Source organism: Mesoplodon densirostris, chromosome 5, assembly GCF_025265405.1.
Source record: "Mesoplodon densirostris isolate mMesDen1 chromosome 5, mMesDen1 primary haplotype, whole genome shotgun sequence".
NCBI classification, from domain to species: Eukaryota; Metazoa; Chordata; class Mammalia; order Artiodactyla; family Ziphiidae; genus Mesoplodon; species Mesoplodon densirostris.
The window spans coordinates 82,996,409-83,017,696 of NC_082665.1; the positions used below are offsets into that span (position 1 = coordinate 82,996,409).

The 21,288-nt window shown below is 34.2% G+C and overlaps 1 protein-coding gene across 3 annotated transcripts in view; it reads left to right on the forward strand.

The window, feature by feature from the left end:
• RSRC1 (arginine and serine rich coiled-coil 1) overlaps positions 1-21,288 on the forward strand; it is a 449,373-nt gene that overhangs the window by 264,026 nt on the left and 164,059 nt on the right. The window lies entirely within an intron of this gene.

The window sequence follows — 21,288 nt, forward strand, 5'->3', positions numbered from 1 at the left end:
TATGGCCAAATATTTATTGCTATAGTATGATGTTAAAAGGTCATTCTTTACCTTCTTATTTATAAAACTGGCTTCGATTTTAGTTTTAATTTTGATGAAGTCCAGTTTATTGATTTTTGTCTTTTACGGACTGTGCTTTTAGTGGCATGTTTAAGAAGAATTTTATACTTTTACGTTTTATATTTGAGGCTGTGATCATTTTGATTTAATATTTATATAAGGTGTGATTTTTAGATCAAGGTTTTGCTCTAAAGGAAATGAGATAAATGTTTAATAATTCTTCCAGTTACATTAGACTAACTCATTGGACTATTCGTCTGGATACCATCTAATCTTAAAAATCTGTATGTTTTAATATCTCAATTGTACAATAATTCTTTCTTTGATTTTAGATTATAATACCCAGATTCATGTACACATTAGATACTTTACTTTTTAAAAAATATAAGAGATACATGTTATCTTTTCCAAGGACCGATATTTTACTCTGAATCTTAATGTGGTTTTTAAAAATATATGTTGGGCTTCCCTGGTGGCACAGTGGTTAAGAGTCTGCCTGCCGATGCAGGGAACACGGGTTTGTGCCCCAGTCCGGGAAGATCCCACATGCTGAGGAGCGGTTAGGCCCGTGAGCCATGGCCGCTGAGCCTGCACGTCCAGAGCCTGTGCACCGCAATGGGAGAGGCCACAACAGTGAGAGGCCCACGTACCACAAAAATAAATAAATAAATAAATAAATAAAAATATATGTTACATTCAAATAATAAGTTAGCAAGATCAAGCATGAGGTAGGGTTAGAATAATATTACCAAAGGACTACATGTTTCTTAAAATTATTTACTTTTTAAGCATCTGTAAAGAGTTCATAATTTCCAACTGGAAAATGAGAATTCTATTTTGACGTCAAAAGTAGTCTCAGGGCTTCCCTGGTGGCGCAGTGGTTGAGAGTCCGCCTGACGATGCAGGGGACACGGGTTCGTGCCCCAGTCCGGGAAGATCCCACATGCCGCAGAGCGGCTGGGCCCGTGAGCCATGGCCGCTGGGCCTGCGCGTCCGGAGCCTGTGCTCTGCAGCGGGAGAGGCCACAGTAGTGAGAGGCCCGCGTACCACAAAAAAAAAAAAAGAGTAATCTCAGACTACCAAATGATAGTAGTTATATTTTTAATATTCATTTCAAAAATACATGTATGCATATTAATTCAAGGATTTATTACATTAGCTCCTTTTATTCCTACCCAACATGTCTACAGTCTAAAGATTGGGAACACCAGTATAAATGATATACTAGCTTCATAAGTCACTAATTGAAGTAACCGTATAAAAATTAATATTTTGACTGTGAATCTCTATACCACTTCATATTACTTTAAAAGTCATTTATCTTTATGTATTGATCTTACTCATTTTATTTTTACATAGAAAACGTGATATACTAAAATTTTGCTTACTATTAGGTTTTTCAAATTTTGACTCTCCAATAAATATACTATAGGATAAAGCTAGTTAATACGATTCTCTGTTATTTATATAATATATATTCATTCTTTAGTGGCATTTTGCTTAGAAGAAATATTTCCAGGTTCATTACCTGAGTACTGACAAACTCTTGCTTTAAAGGAAAATATTTATGGTGCTTAGTCCAGAAAATATTTGTTTCTGTTAATGCAACTATAAAGAATTGTATTTCATAGTTTTATACAGTTTTCTTTACCTTTAAAAAAAATTTTTAACATCTTTATGGAGTATAATTGCTTTACAATGATGTGTTAGTTTATGCTTTATAACAAAGTGAATCAGCTATACATATACATATATCCCCATATCTCCTCCCTCTTGCGTCTCCCTCCCACCCTCCCTATCCCACCCCTCTAGGTGGTCACAAAAAGCATATTATAAAACAGATCTGACAGTGCAGACCTCAGTGTATAACTTGCTTATATTGGTCCCAGCTGTCACTCCTCATGTTTTAATTTAACATTCTAAATTCTATTAAGGATAAATAAGGAGGTTCTGTGAATTTGACAAACATTCAAAATATTATGACAGTTTTCAAATTAAAAAACTTAACATTGCCCCCCATAAGCAAAGGACAGACCTTAGCTAGATGTAGGATTATTTATTTAATCATTTTCTTCTTATTGAACATTTACATTGTCTCTAGCTTTTCCCTCTTATCCATAATACTGTTATGTACATCCTGTTACAAATAGTGTTTTTCATAATTTAGCTTACTTTCTTGGAATTGATTACTATAGAAATGAGTTTATGAGATTAGAGGGTGTTAATATGTAGAGTGGCTTTTTATAAATTCTTGCTAAATTGTTTTACAAAAGGATTTTGTTGTAACCATTGTCACTGGTTAAGAAACCATTTTAACCAGATTTTGCTTTTTGATGCCATTTCCATGACTATATTGCTTTAAAACATGAAATAACATATTACACCCCTTTGAAAAACATATATTACTGTTATTAATGAGAACCTGTGGCCTTGGAGAGGAGAAGCAGGTAGATGGATATAGGGGAGCGCTAAGCAAATATAGAACTTATTGTCAAGGTTCTGGATCTCTGTTTCAGTGATGAATCAATGTATTCATTGTATTATTAAAAATAAACAAACAAGCAAAATAAAGTAGGGGGGAATAAGAACTTGAGCTCAGTCTGGTAAGGCTCATGGATAAAGTCTAGCCTTGTCCTAAGATTGAGGTGGCTGGATAGGAAGGCCTGGTAGTTCCCATTCTGTCTCATTGGAGTTTACTTGAGTTCTCAGGGAAAACACCCTCAGCTTTGGGGCCTTAAAATTGGGTATAGGGAAGAACTTAAGGCTGTATGCTAGATTCTTGAGCCAGGATTTATTTCAGCCTTATAGTTACCATAATCTGGTAGATGGGGTTCATATGTAGAAATCTTGCTGAGAGACTTAGTCTTTTACTCTAATTGTGGGTCCCAGAAGAAAGTTTTATATATTACCATTGCATTGTTATTGATTTATTAGTGAATGTTAATAATGGCCTTGGTTTGGAATTAAAATATATTTAATAACTTTGGCAATAATTACTAGTGGTATGATTTTGAAAGACATATGTATGAGTAAAATACATTAAGCAAAATGTAACCATGTACCTTGAATTTGAAGTCAGAGATTTTATTGTATTTGTTATGATCATATTTGGTATATACTAAACTGTTAACATTTTTATATTTTGCTGTGCTAAATCTTCAGATTTAGATAGAATCTTTTTTCATGTTCATTGCCAAAATGCAATTGAAATGAAGTTTCATGTCTCTTGTTTAACTTTTAATTTGAAGGTGATGTGAAGTTAAGGTTACATCTAAGATGTTTTGTTTTTTCCAAATGCAGGAGGACTCAAGCTTGTAAAACTATATAAATTTGTAAGATTGAATCTTTAAGTTATCAATATAACTTCAGGTAATGATTTACTTTATGATATTGAGTAAATCCAATTAAAAATCCTCTTGGCCATGACTTCCTTCTTTTCATTTAAAAAATACTTTTACCATTCTCACATTCATTAAGATTCAAAACCTTGAAATGTTTATCTTTGACTTCTTTATAGGCAGTCATTCACCTAGAATTAATGACTTATTTTGAAATATTTTTTATAGTTATCCCTCTGTTATCTTTCCCGCTGCCAACTCCTTTGTCTGGATACCAAACAATCCACCCAAAGGTTAATCCATTACCTCCTAGTTGGTCTTTTGCTTCAATTCTGTCTCTTCTCCAGAGAGAGGGTGGTGAATAGTGGAAGGGTTCTAAGCCTGCTTCCACTGCTCACTCATTCTGTGACCTTCAGTAGTTTGATGTTTATTGTTTAGCCAAAACTTTTTTTTTAAATGGAATATGGCAGATGTGTGTATTTTCTAGTTTACTGTAGTTCTTTACTTTTTAAAAGTGATTTATTGAGGTGAAATTCACATAAGACAAAATAAAACATAACTGTTTAAAGTGACAATTCAGTGGCATTAAATACATCCACAAAGCTATATAACCACCACCTCTATCTAGTTTAAAAACATTTCCAAAGTAAAACCTATTACCTATTAGGCAATTTCTTTCCCTTCACCTTACCCTCAGCTCCTGGCAGCTACAACCATCAACCTGCCCTCTATCTCTATGGATTTATCTATTCTGCATATTTCATATAAATGGAATCATACACTGTGTGACCTTGTGTGTCTAGCCTCTTTCATTTAGCATGTTTTGGAGGTATAGCCATGTTGTAGCCTGTGTCAGTATTTTATTCCTTTTTATGGCTGAATAATATTCCACATAATACATTCCACATAATATATTTGTACTGTGTATATAATATATACATAATATAATATTTATTAATATATACATAATATATACATAATATAATATATACATGATAATACATTATATATACATTATGTATATATATACATAATGTATATATACATTCAGCCATAGAATATATTCTGTGGAATATTATTATATTCCACAGAATACATTCTATGGCTGAATGTATATATATATATATATATATATGTGTGTGTGTGTGTGTGTATCTGTGTGTGTGTGTGTGTTTACACACACACCATTTGTTTATCCATTCATCTATTGATGGAAATTTGGGGGTTTTTCCACCTTTTGGCTATTGTGAACAGTGTAGCTTTGAACATGCATATATATATATGTACTTGTTTGAGTAACCATTTGTAATTTTGAGGGGTATACACCTAGGAGTATAATTATGGGGTCATTTGGTAAATTCTTTGTTTAACTTTTTGTAAAACCACCAAATTTTTCCACAGCGGCTAAACCATATTACATTCCCACCAGCAGTATAAAAGTATAGCCCCCTATTGTCTCAACTAGACCATGTTGCATATTTAAGTTACCTATTTGACAGTATCAATATTTAGGTTTTGAGGATTTCCCTGCACCATTATTTCCTGGTCTGTAAGGGGAGAAGATGATGATTACCTTATAGGATTGTTGTGAAGATAAATATTATAAGTGAAGTATCTAGCCCAGAGTCTGGCAGATGGTAGCCACCAGAAAATTTTTATTTCCATATTGCTTCTGGTGAGTACCATTGCTAGATGATTCTTTCTCACCCACCACTTGGTCATGCTGCTCCTTTGCTCAAAATTATTCACTGTCTCTAGATTGCTTACAAGATCAATTTTACACTTCTGTGCTTAAGGTTCCAAGGTTCTGTATGGTGGATTCACAGACTTTTCTAACTTTTCTCCTTAGAATTCATTTTTATACTTCTTCTCATTATACTTTGAGTTACTCATATTCTTTTCTACCTGGGAATTTTTGCTTGTGATTTTTTTCTCCTCTAGAAATGTCTTTCTCCTTCCTCTTTCTCTCTCTACACACTTCAATATGCATCTCAAATAACATTTCCACGTGATTTCTCTGACCATTACAGCATGTAATCTTTCTGTTCTCCTTTGAATTCTTTTTCTTTTTTTCTATGTACACCATTCATGTTGGTATTTACTCACATACTGCTGATATTAATATTTGTTTCATGAGTGTTGGGCCTGTTTTCCCAATGAAATAATAAATGGCTGAAGGTCAGGAACCATACCTAAAACTTCTGGATCTTTCCCAGGAGTTTTAATAGCGCCTGTAGTGAGTGTCACTATGCCAAATAGAATTCCAGCTATTAATCTTTGGTGAGTAAGTCACTGTGAAATAATGTTCTGGGTAACTGAAAATTAAGCCTTTGGATGCTGGTGTGCTCATTTAAACCACTCTTTGGTGGATTTTAAATAAATATATTGAAAAGTTCCCTGCTTCAAAAGTAGAAGGTACATGGCAATAATCTAACTTTTTAATCTTAAACTTGAAGGTAGTACATGACAGAAGAGATTACAAAATGTGATTATCACACAGGAGGAAGAAGGAAGATAATGAGTTTACTTAAAGACTCGTCTCCATCACTTTTGCTGTCACTGTTGTTTGACTTGTTAGCATCATTCCACACATTAGTTGATTTTCCACAAAAACACAATGTCATCTTGTGCTCCATATGCTCATAGGTCTGAAGAAGAATTTAGAGGAGAGATTTTTCCAAAACATAAATATTTTTCATCACCGTGAAAACATGACACTTCTCAGAACATAGTTTCAAGACATAATTTTCTCTAAAAATCTCCTTAATATTTTACTTTTAATAGAATTATTGACACCTGCAACCTTTAAAATTATATCTCTAATGTTATAAGAGAAATAGAAGTTTCTTTAATGCATGTATGGTAAATCCCCTTTATCATAAAATTTCTGTGTAATATTTCATTTTCTAAATAATATCTATAACACTTTTTATTGTGCTTTATAGTTTTCAAAGCATTTTCATAAATCTTTTATCATTTGACTCACATCACTGCATGGAGAGCTAATTAACTCCATTTTACAAATATCCCGAAAGCTTAAATGACTTGTAAAAGATCACCTACCTAGTAAGTGGGAAAACCAGGACTCAAATCCAGTGATTTCTGGACTCCTGAGCTATTTCTATCCATAGGTTAAATCCCTGAGTTACATTGAGCAGAAAGAAGGGTGATAGAAAACATTACCAAATACATGTCTTGTTTTGTTAGGCATAATGCTACAATTACCTTATAAGAAAATGATTTCTATCCTCAAGCAAGCCTTTGATTCTGAAATGAGTTGTTTTTAATTGATAATACAAAAGGATTAAAGTTTTATTCAGAATAAAAGTTCTTTTCCTTAACTATTAGGGTGCTCATTGTAGCTATATTTCTGAGAACTTTGAAAAATCTAGGGTACTGTTCTGTGATTACCAGTGTTTTCTTCTTGACCCCAACTATAGGCATGCATTTCAGTGACCTTTGCTGGGATAGAAGCTAATTAAGTATTGTAAAACACAGAAGAGTTACACACGTAAGAACACTATATCGAGGAAAGGAGCTGTTTTTGGGAATAAGCCGTAAGCGCCTCACTCCATCCCAATTATTCTGCAGCATGTTAAACTTGGATTTTCTTCTCTTAGTTACCCATTAAGTACCTGGAAGCCAAGTCCTAACCCTTTCTCTTCATAGCCATCTAATCTTGTTAAGTCCCAGTACTTCTCTGAAGTCCAGTCTAGCTTCAAATATTTGTAGTTCAGAGAATTACAAATGAAATTGCCATGATAATGTTGTACTGTTTCTGGGGAGCATAGAAAGCCATTCTGCAGCCCTGATTTAACATCGACAGAGGTTTTGCTCCATAGGCTTCTGACCACTGATCTCTGGCTCCAAGAAATAGGTTGATTTATTGTGAGAGAGGCTTTCATGTAGGGCAAACCTAAAAAAACAGAGCAAGTGATTAAAAAGTTAACTTCTATTTCATATAAATAAATAGTTTTCAGACTTCTTTTTTCCCCATGTAGGCTTCTGCTTGATTGTGTGTTGGTTAGTCTAGATTCATATCCGTCTTCGTTCACGAACTTTGTGGGCTTGAGCAGATCACTTCCCCTTTGTTCTTCTTTAGTTTCCTCATCTATAAAACGGAGATATTAATAGTACATAACTAATGGGGTTGTTATGGACTTTAAGTGCATTAACATTTGTAGAACACTTAGAATAGTACCTGGTACATAGTAAGCATTCAGTAAATGTTTGCAATTAGTATGAAAAGCAATAGAGTATGGTGATCAAGTTCTGAAGTCAGATGGCCTGGGTGCTATCCCCAGATCCATTATTTACTGACAAAACCATGGGAAAATTGTTAAACCTTGCTCAACCTCAGTTTTTTCATTTATGAAATGGGAATGAGAATATATACCTTTAGAGTTTTAATGAAAACTAAATAAATTAACGTAATAAAGTTTTTAGAACAGCACCTAACATATAACTGAGCGTTCTATAAACATTAGCCAGGAGGAGTGGAAGTAGTTTTTTATGGCATCACCAGAGTGGCTTTATGAGGTAATAAAAGAAGAGATATTGAACCAAACATCCTCCTTATACCACCATACATATACAGTTAAAAGAAGTTATCAAGAATTAAGAATTCTTGTGTTTTTTAAAAGAAACAAATGTATACAACCTTAAATAGTTTCGTTGACTTGGGCATTGGTTAAAACCTTTTTTTCATCAAATGTGGTTTCTGCAAAACCACATGCTTTCTGCAAAACCACATTTCTTCAGAAATTCTACATAAAATTTAATACCTTTAATGCAAAATCAAATTGATAATGTTAATTTAACTTCCAGTTTCCAATAATGAGCTTGATTTTGCACTTTGTGTTAATCCAAAAAGATAAACTAGTGCTTCCTAAAGAGAACTATTAAGTAAATTACTTTTAGAAAATATAAGTTATTTGTTTTAGCATCAGTTACACATTTATATTTGAATGACTATTATTTATCCCCAATAATATTTAGTAAGAAGAAAGCTATCGGTTAGAGTCTAACAATATCACAGCAACTTGCCATGTTTGAGCAGATGTTAAGCAGACAGTAGTTGAATGTTAATTTTGAGAGGGTGGTATGTTTAAGCCTAGCTGAAGTATGTTGCATGTGGGCTTTCTAGACTTGAGTACAATGCTGGCTCTCTGGGGAGAATTTTAAAGCTAAACCTCTTTCTTTTGGGTCCTCTATATGGACTCTCTCAAGTCAGTATAAAGCAGATCATCCCTAGGCTAAAGCCCTTCAGCTTTTGTTATTGGGCTCTGTAGACCTGTAATTAGGCCTCCTGGCAGGCCTTGCAGGCCAGTTAATGGTCATATGGAGTTTCTGTGAGGCAGACTGGCTTTGTATAAATCCTGGGTAGGAATATGTTTATGGGTCACTTCCTACCAGGACCATGCTTTGTCCTTATGCCCTGCGGGCTGACAGGGAGCAGGTTCCCTTGACCATGGACTGTTCAGTTTGCAACTCAAAATCTACTCTGCTAATCCCCAGTGTAAACAGAGGATTTAGAAGGGCTTCTGTCACTTACAGTTGCCAATTCACTTGGGTGTCTGTGAATTTATTTTTCCCCAGAACTCATTATTGAAAGACTGACAAATGTATAAGATTTGGATGTTTGCTTTATCAAGTACGCAGTTTCTTTTTCAGTGGTTTTATAATCATTGTAAATAATTTATCTAACACAGAATTATGTAATGAAGTTTTTTAAAATTAAGTACCCTTTAATATTTAATTTAAGCCATTAAAAAATTTGAGAAACAACCACACTTTTCCTATAAGGGAAATTATAGGTCTGTTTTTATGATAAGAGTAAATAACATTATGTACAGAAATTTACCAAAAAGTGATTAATACAGATTTCAGATAAGTCAAAGAAATAATTAATTCAGAACTCTTCTATACTATACATTTTATGTTAAGTAAAAATTCCATTTTAGTTCCATTTAAGTTCCGTGTGTAACTGAGAGCTTTTGAAAGGAGGAATATCAGATCAGTATATAAAATGCTCAATAGGTATGCATTTCATGAAGTATTTAAAATAATAAGAGTACCATTTATTGAGCATCTACTATGTGGCAAGCATGTTTATACATTTTCACATATTATAAATATTTTTAATGTATGATCCATGTTTCCTAGCCAAGCAAAATGTTTGGATTTTAAGAAAGTCATAATTGAGATTTCTTTTGTTTTTCCACTTTAGTTAATCTTTTTTTTCTTTTTTTTTTTTTCTGTTTGCTTGGATTATATGAAGGTTTGATTCTAAAATGTGTAAGTTCTGAGTGTGATCTGAAAAGAACTGTCACCTGTCTTCCTGTGAGCCAATTTTTCTTTTAGGGGGAAATCAAATGATGAATACTTTCCCAGGTCTCATCTAGTAAATCAGTGCTCAGTATTTTGCATTTTGTGATGTAAAAATGGTTCATGACAGATGTGGCTGAAAAGACCACATACGTAGACTGTATGATTTTAGTCTGGTGGAACTAATAGGATCACTCATTACATTTTAGACCCTGGGGTTTCTTTTTTCTTTCATTAAAAAAAAAAAAAAAAAAAAACCTGTTTAAATAGAGTGGTCCTTTTTGTGTGTGAGTACAGCATCTTCCCTTAAATTTATAAAGAGTTGATGATAACAAATCAACAAATAACTCTCTCTTCCAAAAAATTATTTAAATAATATTTATTTAATGTTAACTGTTATTTTTAATTGTCCTATCCCATAAAAATTAAGATTTTGTTCTATTTTTATAAAGGATTTCTTTGAATTTTATATAGCAAAACTAAAAAATGCATTCCTTAGAGAATCCAAGACCTGTGAATTAAACAGTAATATATTAGAAATAAATTTTGAAAATATTGAAATAATTAATGACAACAAAAAGACATTATACGGTAGGAATTCTTGGTGTTCACTTACAACTGGGAGAATCATAGCATAGTCTGCTTTTCTTTTTAGTGTACACAGTATATTTACTTGAAGTAGAAATATATTTGTGTTCTATTTTGGAATTCAAAAAATGGTGGCTCCTGAAGAATGTAAAGGATCTGATCTTATTTAAGTTTGACCAAAAGTTCATGTTTACATTCATTGAAAAATACCCCGTGTGATTTATATCAAAATGCTAATAGCAATTATTGTTTCTGCGTGGTGAGATTTCAGGTTTTTAAAAAAATAATTTTGGCTTGTCTTCATTTTCCAATTGTTTTGAAGTTATGAACAGAACCTAAAGAGATACAGAAAAGGTTTAATTTAAACACGGTAAAATTCCCCAATAATTAGTGTGAAATTTGATAAGTTGTGACAAATGTATACAGTTGTGTAACCACCACCAAAATTTTTGATAAAGGACATTTATATTTCTCCAAAAAGTTCCTTTTACTCCTTTGAAGTCAATTCTCTCCTCTTGGACCTTAGCAACCACTAATCTGCTTTATGTCACTATGGTTTTGTTGTTTTCGAAATGCCATATAAATGGAATCATACGGTGTGTAGACTTTTGTGTCAGTAGTCTTTCACTTGGCATAATGCTTTTTAGATTTGTACACATTGTTGTGAGCATCAATTCTTTTTACTGCTGAGTAGTATTCCACTGTATGTCTATACCAGTTTGTTTATTCGTTTAACACTTGGTGGACAGGTGGGTTGTTTCCAGTTTATGGTTTTTGCGAGTAAAACTTATATGAACATTTGAGTACAAGTTTGTGTGAACACATAGTTTCATTTCTCTTGAGTAAATACTTAGGAATGGGATTCCTTGGTTATATAGTAAGTATAGGCTTAACTTTAATCCCAAACGATTTTCCAAAGTGCTGTACCATTCTGTGTTTCCACAGCAAATTATGGAAGTCTCGTTTGTTCCCCATCCTTGACATCACTTTGATGTTGTTGGTTTTTTTCTAATTTCAGCCATTCTGTTAAATGTGTTGTGTTTCATTCGACTTTAATGTGCACTCCTATGATGACTAATGAGGTTGGGCATCTTTCATGAAATCATTTGTCACCTGTATACTTTTGTGAAGTATCTGCTCATATCTGTTGCCCATTTTTAAAAGGAATTGTTTGTATTATTGACTTGTATAGTTATTTATATATTCTGAATACAAGTCAGATGTATAATTTATAAATATTTTCTCCTTGTCTATGCCTTGGCTATTTTCTAAACAATATTTTGGGGTTTTTTTAAAATAAAGATTTACATACAGTAAAATATACCCTTTTTTGGGACAGTTCTTTGATTTTGACAAATGCAAACTGTATAATAGCTTTGTATAATAGCACCCGGAATCAAGATGTTGAACAATTCTATCATCTCGTAAAATATCCCCATTCCCCTTTGTTGTGAACCCCTCCCCCCGGCTAACTCCTGGAAACTGATCTGTTTTTTGTCCCTACAGTCTTGACTTTTCTAATACGTCATATAAATATAACAGTATAATAAGTAGCTTTTTGAGTTTGGTTTCTTTGACCTAGCATAATGCTTTTAAGATTTATCCATGCTGTGGCATGTATCAGTAGTTTATTCCTTTTTTATTACTGCATAGTATTCCACTGTATGGGTTAATTAATTGAAGGATGTTTAAGTTCTTTCCAGTTTGGGACAATTATGAATTAAACCATTACAACATTTTCAAATAGGATTTTGTGTGAATATAAGTTTTTGTTTCATTTGGGTAAATACTCAGGACTGGGATTGCTGGATAATTTGATAATTTTATGTTTAACTTTATGAGAGACTACAAATAGTTTTCCGAGTGGCTGGACCATTTTTTGTGTGTGTGTGTGTGCGGTACACGGGCCTCTCACTGTTGTGGCCTCTCCCATTGCGGAGCATAGGCTCTGGACGCGCAGGCTCACGGGCCCGGCCGCTCCGCGTGCATGTGGGATCCTCCCGGACTGGGGCACGAACTTGCGTCCCCTGCATCAGCAGGCGGACTCTCAACCACTGAGCCACCAGGGAAGCCCCTGGCTGGACCATTTTTGCACTTAGGAAGCAATGTGTGAGAAATCCAGTTGTTCCACATCCTTGTCAGTATTTGGTATTATTAGTTTTGGTGTTTAGAGCTGTCTCTTTGTGGTTTTAATCTGAATATCCCTCATGATGAATGTTGTTGAGTGGCTCTTCATGTGCTTATTTGCCATCGTAGGTCCTCTTTTCCCTTTTTAAAAAATTGAGTTATTTGTTTTTCAGTTGCTGAGTTTTGAGAATTAAGTAAGCTCCTGATAAAATTTCTTTATCAGATATGTCATTTGCACATATTTTTCACATTCTCTTACTAGTGTCTTTTGAAGGGTAGAAGTTCTTAATGTGTTGAAGTCCAATTTATCAGTTTTTTTTATGTATTGTGCTTTTAGTGTCATATCTAAGAAATTTTTGCCTAACTGAAGAACACAAAGATTTGCTTTTATGTTTTCTTCTAGAATTTTCATAGTTTAGATTTTACATTTAGATCTATAATACATTTTAAATTAATTTTTGTATTAATAGAAGTATGGGTTGAGGTTCTTTTCTTTGCATATGGATATCTAATGGTCCCAGTAACATTTGTTGAAAAGATAGTTTCCCTCCACTGAATTGTCTTTGTACCTTTGTAAAGTATGAATTGACCACATATGACTAGATCTGTTTTGGAGTCTATTCTATTCCATTGATCTATATGTCTATCCATCCTTTTGCCAATACCACATTTCCATGATTACTGTAACTCTATGATAAGTCTTGAAATGTGGACTTCACATCAGTTTGGAGAGAATTGACATCTTAACAGTATTGAATCTTCCACCCATGAAAATAGTATAATTCTGTACCTCCAGTTCTTTGATTTCTTTCATCAGAGTTTTGTAGTTTTTGGCATATAGATCTTGTATGTGTTCTGTTAGATTTATTCCTAAAGCATTTTATGTTTTGGGGTGCCATTGTGAACATAAGATTTTTTATGTGTCAATTTCTAGTTGTTCATTGATAGTATATAAAATACAGTTCCATTTTGAGTATTAAATTTATATCCTATAATTTTGTTGAACTAAGAGGGTTTTTTTAATATTCTTTAAATTTTCTACATGGACAATCATGTCATCTGTGAATAGAGCAAGTTTTTTTTTTTTCCTTTCATATCTGAGTGCCTTTTCTTTCTTATTCTTGATTTATTATTTTAGCTAGAACCTCCAAGCAGAATTTTGAATAGAAGTGGTGAGAGTGGCTATCCTTCATTTGCTCCTGATCTTAGGTAGAGAGTATTCAGTCTTTTACCATTAAGCAAGATGTTAACTGTAGAATAGATGCCCTTTTTAGGTTGAGGAATTTTTCTTCTATTCCTAGTTTGCTTTGAGTTTTTATCGGGAATGAGTGTTTAATTTTGTCACATGCCTTTTCTGCATTTATTGAGATGATCATATGTGTTTCCTTTCTTAGTATTGATATGTTGAATTTCATTGGTTGATTTCAGATGTTAAACGGATCTTATTTAGATTCCTGGGAGAAACACCACTTGGACATGATGTACTTCTTTTTATATACTATACTGTTGTGCTAGATTTTCTGAAATTTTATATTGTATATATTATAGCTTGTATTCATAGCAATTATAAATACTTCATTAGAATTATTTACATGCATGATTCCTTCAGTTAAGTGATAAGCCCCTCTAGGTAAGGGCTGTCAACTTTGTTTTTTCCAGTAACTAACGCAATACCCTGGTGTTAGAAGCCTTTGTTTATTAATAGTTGGTTGGATGAATGAATGCTGTCACTGGTAGCCTGAGTAAATGTGCATTTATATGCCATTGAAGTTAAATCTTAAACTGTGAGTTAAAAATAAGCTTGGAGGGCCTCCCTGGTGGCGCAAGTGGTTGAGAGTCCGCCTGCCGATGCAGGGGATACGGGTTCGTGCCCCGGTCTGGGAGGATCCCATATGCCGCGGAGCGGCTGGGCCCGTGAGCCATGGCCGCTGAGCCTGCGCGTCCGGAGCCTGTGCTCCGCAACGGGGGAGGCCACAACAGTGAGAGGCCCGCATACCGCAAAAAAAAAAAAAAAAAAAAAAAAAGCTTGGATTCTTTTTCTTCCAGGAAGTGGTATGTTGTTACATAGTAATTTCTCTAATATTTTCCAGTAAGCAGTGCTCTTTGCTCATTGTTTGCCATTGTTCTGGGAACAATAATAGAGGATATATCTCTAACACTTTATGGTTACCATTTCCATGTTCTTATAAGAAAACACTGAAGCAACATCATTGTATGCACATTGATAATACTGTTTCATGCCTTGTGAATATAGGGGAAATAGGTTGGTTATCACAGTACTCAAATGGATTGGGTATTTTACTCTTTGGTTGTGAATGAGTGGGGATACATATTATCTGTGCAGCTCATCTCAATTGCTCCTATTTATACGTGATGCAATTCACAAACTATCCCAAACCAGTGAGGTTGACTTTTCATATGGGGCTATCATTTAACTTAGAATTTGTAGCTGAGTAGATTTACACAAGAAGAGAGATAGTGTGACAAAAGAAAATGGGAGGAGAGGAGAGAAAATCTGGGATATCCTGCTGTGTTTTTTCTCCCTATCCCTCATCCATAAATCAGAAAGGAAAACTCATCTCCAGATAGCTGAACCTGTGGTTTTTAACCAAGTAAAATATACAAATTTTCCTCTCTAGCAAATCCTGATATAGAAAGGATTAATCAGACTTTGATGGGAAATTTATACCATGCAAAATCTTCCAGGCTAGTGCTGGGGAGAAAGAAAACGTTCCTTTACCCTCTTAGGTTTTTCTGTGTGGTCTAAGAATTAAATTGACATGAGGCAGATTTTTAAATTTCGTTTGTACGAGAAGGTCAGAGACCCCACATACACGAGAGGTTCAAAGACAGAAAGGTAAAAGGCATATGTGCCGTCCTGAGTTAAGGAATGGGTTAGGGGCCTGAAGCGTCCAAGCATAGGAGGGTCACTCACAGGACAATAAGAAGACGAGCAGATATTTGGTAATGAAATGTTTGCCCTACCATATAGATGGCACCACTTAGATAAAATTTATCTGCTGTAACAACTCTTTTCTGGGAAATATCCCCAATATATATTCTTCTAGGTATTTAAGGGAGGGGCAGTAGTTTCTCCTGAACTCCAGGGCCTTGATTGCCTTTAGCTCAAAGTAATCCTCATGTAAAAGGGGAGGCTAATTCTGAACCTCTACACTAGCTTTCCCTACTTCTATGTAATACATCATCTAAACAAAATTTAATCACATATTATCTAAATGAAAAACCATACACGTCTAATGTTTTCAGAAAATTTTTTGGTTAGTATGCCAATATTATATATATATATATTACATATGCTCATAAAAGATAATTTTTAGTTTTGAATTAAAATTGGGGAACTTGAATGTAATTAATACTTTTTAAATTAAATACTTTGTATGTAGTGGTTCCTAAGGCACTTCCTGGAAGGAATATGAATCCCTTATAATTCTTGATGTGACAGTAGTAGTAGCTCCATTTAAGTGTACTTTTCATTGGTTCAGAGTCATTCCACGTGGGGTAGTTAATTTCTTCTGTTAGGACTCTCTTAAGAATACTTGAAATGGTCATAATTTCTCAATTTTGCATAGTGATCTTGAAAGATTGCTAAGGCAGTCTTGTGATTTTTAGAATTGTTTTAAAAGATGGCTTGTTTATTATTGTCATGCTAAAGATTTCTGAAAATGTTAATCAAAGACCTTGAAAAGTAAATAGGGCTTAGCAAATCACTGTTGATTAGATGAAAGAATTTTTGTATATATGGATAGAATTGTTGGATTTTTTTTTTTTTTTACCTTTTAAAATTGGGTAAGGGACTTCCCTGGTGGCACAGTGGTTAAGAATCCCCCTGCCAATGAAGGGGACACAGGTTTGAGCCCTGGTCCGGGAAGATCCCACATGCTGGGGAGCAACTAAGCCCGTGTACCACAACTACTGAGCCTGCACTCTAGAGCCTACGAGCCACAACTGTTGAACCCACGTGCTAAAACTACTGAAGCCCACACACCTAGAACCCGTGCTCTGCAACAAGAGAAGCCACCGCAATGAGAAGCCGGTGCACCGCAACAAAGACCCCGCTCGCTGCAACTAGAGAAAGCCCGTGCACAGCAACAAAGACCCAACACAGCCAATAAATAAATACATAAATAAAATAAAATTACAAAAAAATAAAATAAAATAAAGTTGGGTAAAACTATTGGATAATATTCATTTAGGAAGGCAAGCACATTTATAAATATATCTTGCTATAAATATTTATAAATACATTTATAAAATATGAATTAAAATTACTTATAGGAAGATATCTAAAAGCATAATGAGGTATAAATATTTTTCATAATGTGGGTTTGAGCATTGCATATTTTGCCTAAGCCTGTCTTCATTTTCTCAAATTTTATTTTCTATTACCCCCTCTCTTTGCAAGAGATTTTTATGGTACTTAAATGTACTGTGTAATTTACTTTTAGAAAAGACACTTATACATTTGAATTTATTTAACCTTCAACAATTTTTTTATGTACCTTTTGTATGCCAGGTATTGTTTTAGCACTAGGGATCAGGTGATTCTTCCCCCAGGCACATAGTTTGTGCCCAATAAATTTTTGTTGGTCAAATGTATGAATAAATAATTGGCTTTAGTTCAATGTTTCTCATTGCACTGTAGCTACTAAAAAGCTAGTCTTTTAAAATATACATATTATTGATTCAGAACTGATTGAACCCTCTTTAGCTTATGGAAGGTATAATTATCTACATTATATTTTTAAAATATGATTTCACTTCTTTATAAGTTGAATATCATAAATTTCAAACATGTGAAATATCATGCCCTCATAAATGATAGCACAGACATTTGTGCTGCTTTGTAATTGACTTTTCTGATTTTATAATGTGATAACTATTCCCAGTACACAAAGCATTTTTGCATGTTATTCCATGTTATTTTATTAACCTCTTCTGACCTGAGCTGCAAGTTGAATTTTTATCTTTAGATGTATTGTTGTGTATATAATCTATATCATTTTAGAGATTTTTAAAAAGTCAACTTGATGGGTATTTTACTAGAAAAGTTTTAGAAAAGTTGTAGGAAAAGTTGTAGGAAAATATCACCTTAAAGACTTAAAATTTCAGACACCTGTAGAATATGTAATGCTTGTATTTGGTAAAAGAATATAAAGGTTGCTTATTTTAGAATTAATGCCATCAAACTTAGTAGCATTTATATTCTAAAATTGTTTTTTTCCCTCCTCTTAATATAGTATCATTTCACTCTTAATTGGAGATTAAATTTTACTCTGTATATAGGAAACCTTTAATAACCAATTCAGATAAGAAATGCTTGAGGTGGATGTCATGAAAATGGTGAAGTGTTTTCAGGTTAAATAGGTCTATGGAATTAGAAAATGTAACGAGCTGTTTGGATCACCCCTCGCCTCCAGCTTTATTTGCCATAACTGACATATAACATTCTGTAAGTTTACGGTGTACAACATGCTGATTTGATACACGTATATTATGAAGTGATTACCACAATTGGGGTAATTAATACCTTCAACACCTCATATAATTAGCCATTTTGTGTGTGTGTGTGCAGTGAGAACATTTAAGATCTATTTTTTAGCAAATTTCAGGTCCATAATACAGTACTGTTAACTATAGTTACTATGCTGTATATTTCCCAGAACTTACTCATCTTACTAACTAGAAATTTGTACCCTTTGATCAACATCTCCCATTTCTCACACTCCCCAGGCCCTGGAAACCACTATTCCACTCTCTGTGTGTATGAGTTCAGCCTTTTTAGTTTCCATATATAAGTGACATCATACAATATTTGCCTTTCTCTGTCTGACATATTTCATGCAGCATAATGGCCTCAAGATTCATCCATGTTGTCACAAATGACAAGAATTACTTATTTCTCCTGGCTGAATAATATTCCATTGCATACATATATCACATCATCTTTATCCATTTATCCATAGATGGACACTTAGGTTGTTTCTGTATCTTGGCTATTATGAATAATGCTGTGATGAACTTGGAAGAGCAGATATCTCTTTGAGATTCTGATTTCATGTCCTTTGGGCATATACCCAGAAGTGGGATTGTTGGATCATATGGTAGTTCTGTTTTTAATTTTTTGAGGAACCTCCATACTGTTTTCCATAGTGGTTGTACCAGTTTACATTCCTACAAATAGTGTACAAGATTTCCCTTTTCTCTATATCCTTACCAACATTTATTATATTTTGTCTTTTTTGATGATAGCCATTCTAACAAGTGTGAGGTGATAACTCATTGTGGTTTTGATTTACATTTGACTGATGATTAGCAATCTTACACATCGTTTCGTGTACCTTTTGTATGTCTTTGGACATTTGTATGTCTTTGGAAAAATGTCTGTTCAGTTCCTTAGTCCATTTTTTAATTGGGAGCTATTCGGATCTATTAGTTGGTCAGTAATAGGTTATCTGAACGATTTTTTTTACATGAGTCAAGATGCTGGTTAATTTTACTTGAAAATTACATATTTTAGGCTTAATAAAAATTTCTCCTTTCACTATATAAAGAATGCAGTAAGAATGGTTGAAAAATAAAAAATTATGAGAATTACCCTTCTGTCATATTTTTACAGTGTAGAATAGATACTCTTAACTTTTATTTATTAAATTGTACACTGTTAGCTGGTTAAGATGCTGCTGCCCTTCAATACAGACCTCTTTTTCTTTTTCTAAAAAAAATTAGTTTCTGCTTTATAACAGAGTGAATCAGTCATACATATACATCCGTTCCCACATCCCTTCCCTCATGCATCTCCCTCCCTCCCACCCTCCCCATCCCACCCCTCCAGGCGGTCACAAAGCACCGAGCTGATCTCCCCGTGCTCTACGGCTGCTTCCCACTATCTATCTACCTCACGTTTGGTAGTGTATACATGTCCATGCCTCTCTTTCGCTTTGTCACAGCTTACACTTCCCCCGTCCCATAACCTCAAGTCCATTCTCAAGTAGGTCTGTGTCTTTATTCCCGTTTTACCCCTAGGTTCTTCATGACATTTTTTTTTAATTCCATATATATGTGTTAGCATACGGTATTTGTCTTTCTCTTTCTGACTTACTTCACTCTGTATGACAGCCTCTAAGTCTATCCACCTCATTACAAATAGCTCAGTTTCGTTTCTTTTTATGGCTGAGTAATATTCCATTGTATATATGTGCCACATCTTCTTTATCCATTCATCCGATGATGGACATTTAGGTTGTTTCCAGCTCCGGGGTATTGTGAATAGAGCTGCAATGAACATTTTGGTACATGTCTCTTTTTGAATTATAGTTTTCTCAGGGTATATGCCTAGTAGTGGGATTGCTGGGTCATATGGTAGTTCTATTTGTAGTTTTTTAAGGAACCTCCATACTGTTCTGTATGTAGTGGCTGTACCAATTCACATTCCCACCAGCAGTGCAAGAGTGTTCCCTTTTCTCCACACCCTCTCCAGCATTTATTGTTTCTAGATTTCTTGATGATGGCCATTCTGACTGGTGTGAGATGATATCTCATTGTAGTTTTCATTTGCATTTCTCTAATGATTAATGATGTTGAGCATTCTTTCATGTGTTTGTTGGCAGTCTGTATATCTTCTTTGGAGAAATGCCTATTTAAGTCTTCTGTCCATTTTTGGATTGGGTTGTTTGTTTTTTTGCTATTGAGCTGCATGAGCTGTTTATAAATTTTGGAGATTAATCCTTTGTCAGTTGCTTCATTTGCAAATATTTTCTCCCATTCTGAGGGTTCTCTTTTGGTCTTGTTTATGGTTTCCTTTGCTGTGCAAAAGCTTTGAAGTTTCATTAGGTCCCATTTGTTTATCTTTGTTTTTATTTCCATTTCTCTAGGAGGTGGGTCCAAAAGGATCTTGCTGTGATTTATGTCATAGAGTGTTCTGCCTATGTTTTCCTCTAAGAGTTTGATAGTCTCTGGCCTTACATTTAGGTCTTTAATCCATTTTGAGCATATTTTTGTGTATGGTGTTAGGGAATGATCTAATCTCATACTTTTACATGTCCCTGTTCAGTTTTCCCAGCACCACTTATTGAAGAGGCTGTCCTTTCTCCACTGTACATTACTGCCTCCTTTATCAAAGATAAGTTGACCATACGTGCGTGGGTTTATCTCTGGGCTTTCTATCCTGTTCCATTGATCTCTCTTTCTGTTTTTATGCCAGTACCATACTGTCTTGATTACTGTAGCTTTGTAGTATAGTCTGAAGTCAGGGAGCCTGATTCCTCCAGCTCTGTTTTTCGTTCTCAAGATTGCTTTGGCTATTCGGGGTCTTTTGTGTTTCCAAACAAATTGTGAGATTTTTTGTTCTAGTTCTGTGAAAAATGCCAGTGGTAGTTTGATAGGGATTGCATTGAATCTGTAGATTGCTTTGGGTACTAGAGTCATTTTCACAATATTGATTCTTCCAATCCAGGAGCATGGTATATCTCTCCATCTATTTGTATCATCTTTAATTTCTTTCATCAGTGTCTTATAATTTTCTGCATACAGGTCTTTTGTCTCCTTAGGTAGGTTTATTCCTAGATATTTTATTCTTTTTGTTGCAGTGGTAAATGGGAGTGTTTTCTTGATTTCATTTTCAGATTTTTCATCCTTAGTGTACAGGAATGCCAGAGATTTCTGTGCATTAATTTTGTATCCTGCTACTTTACCAAATTCATTAATTAGCTCTAGTAGTTTTCTGGTAGCATCTTTAGGATTCTCTATGTATAGTATCATGTCATCTGCAAACAGTGACAGCTTTACTTCTTCTTTTCCAATTTGGATTCCTTTTATTTCCTTTTCTTCT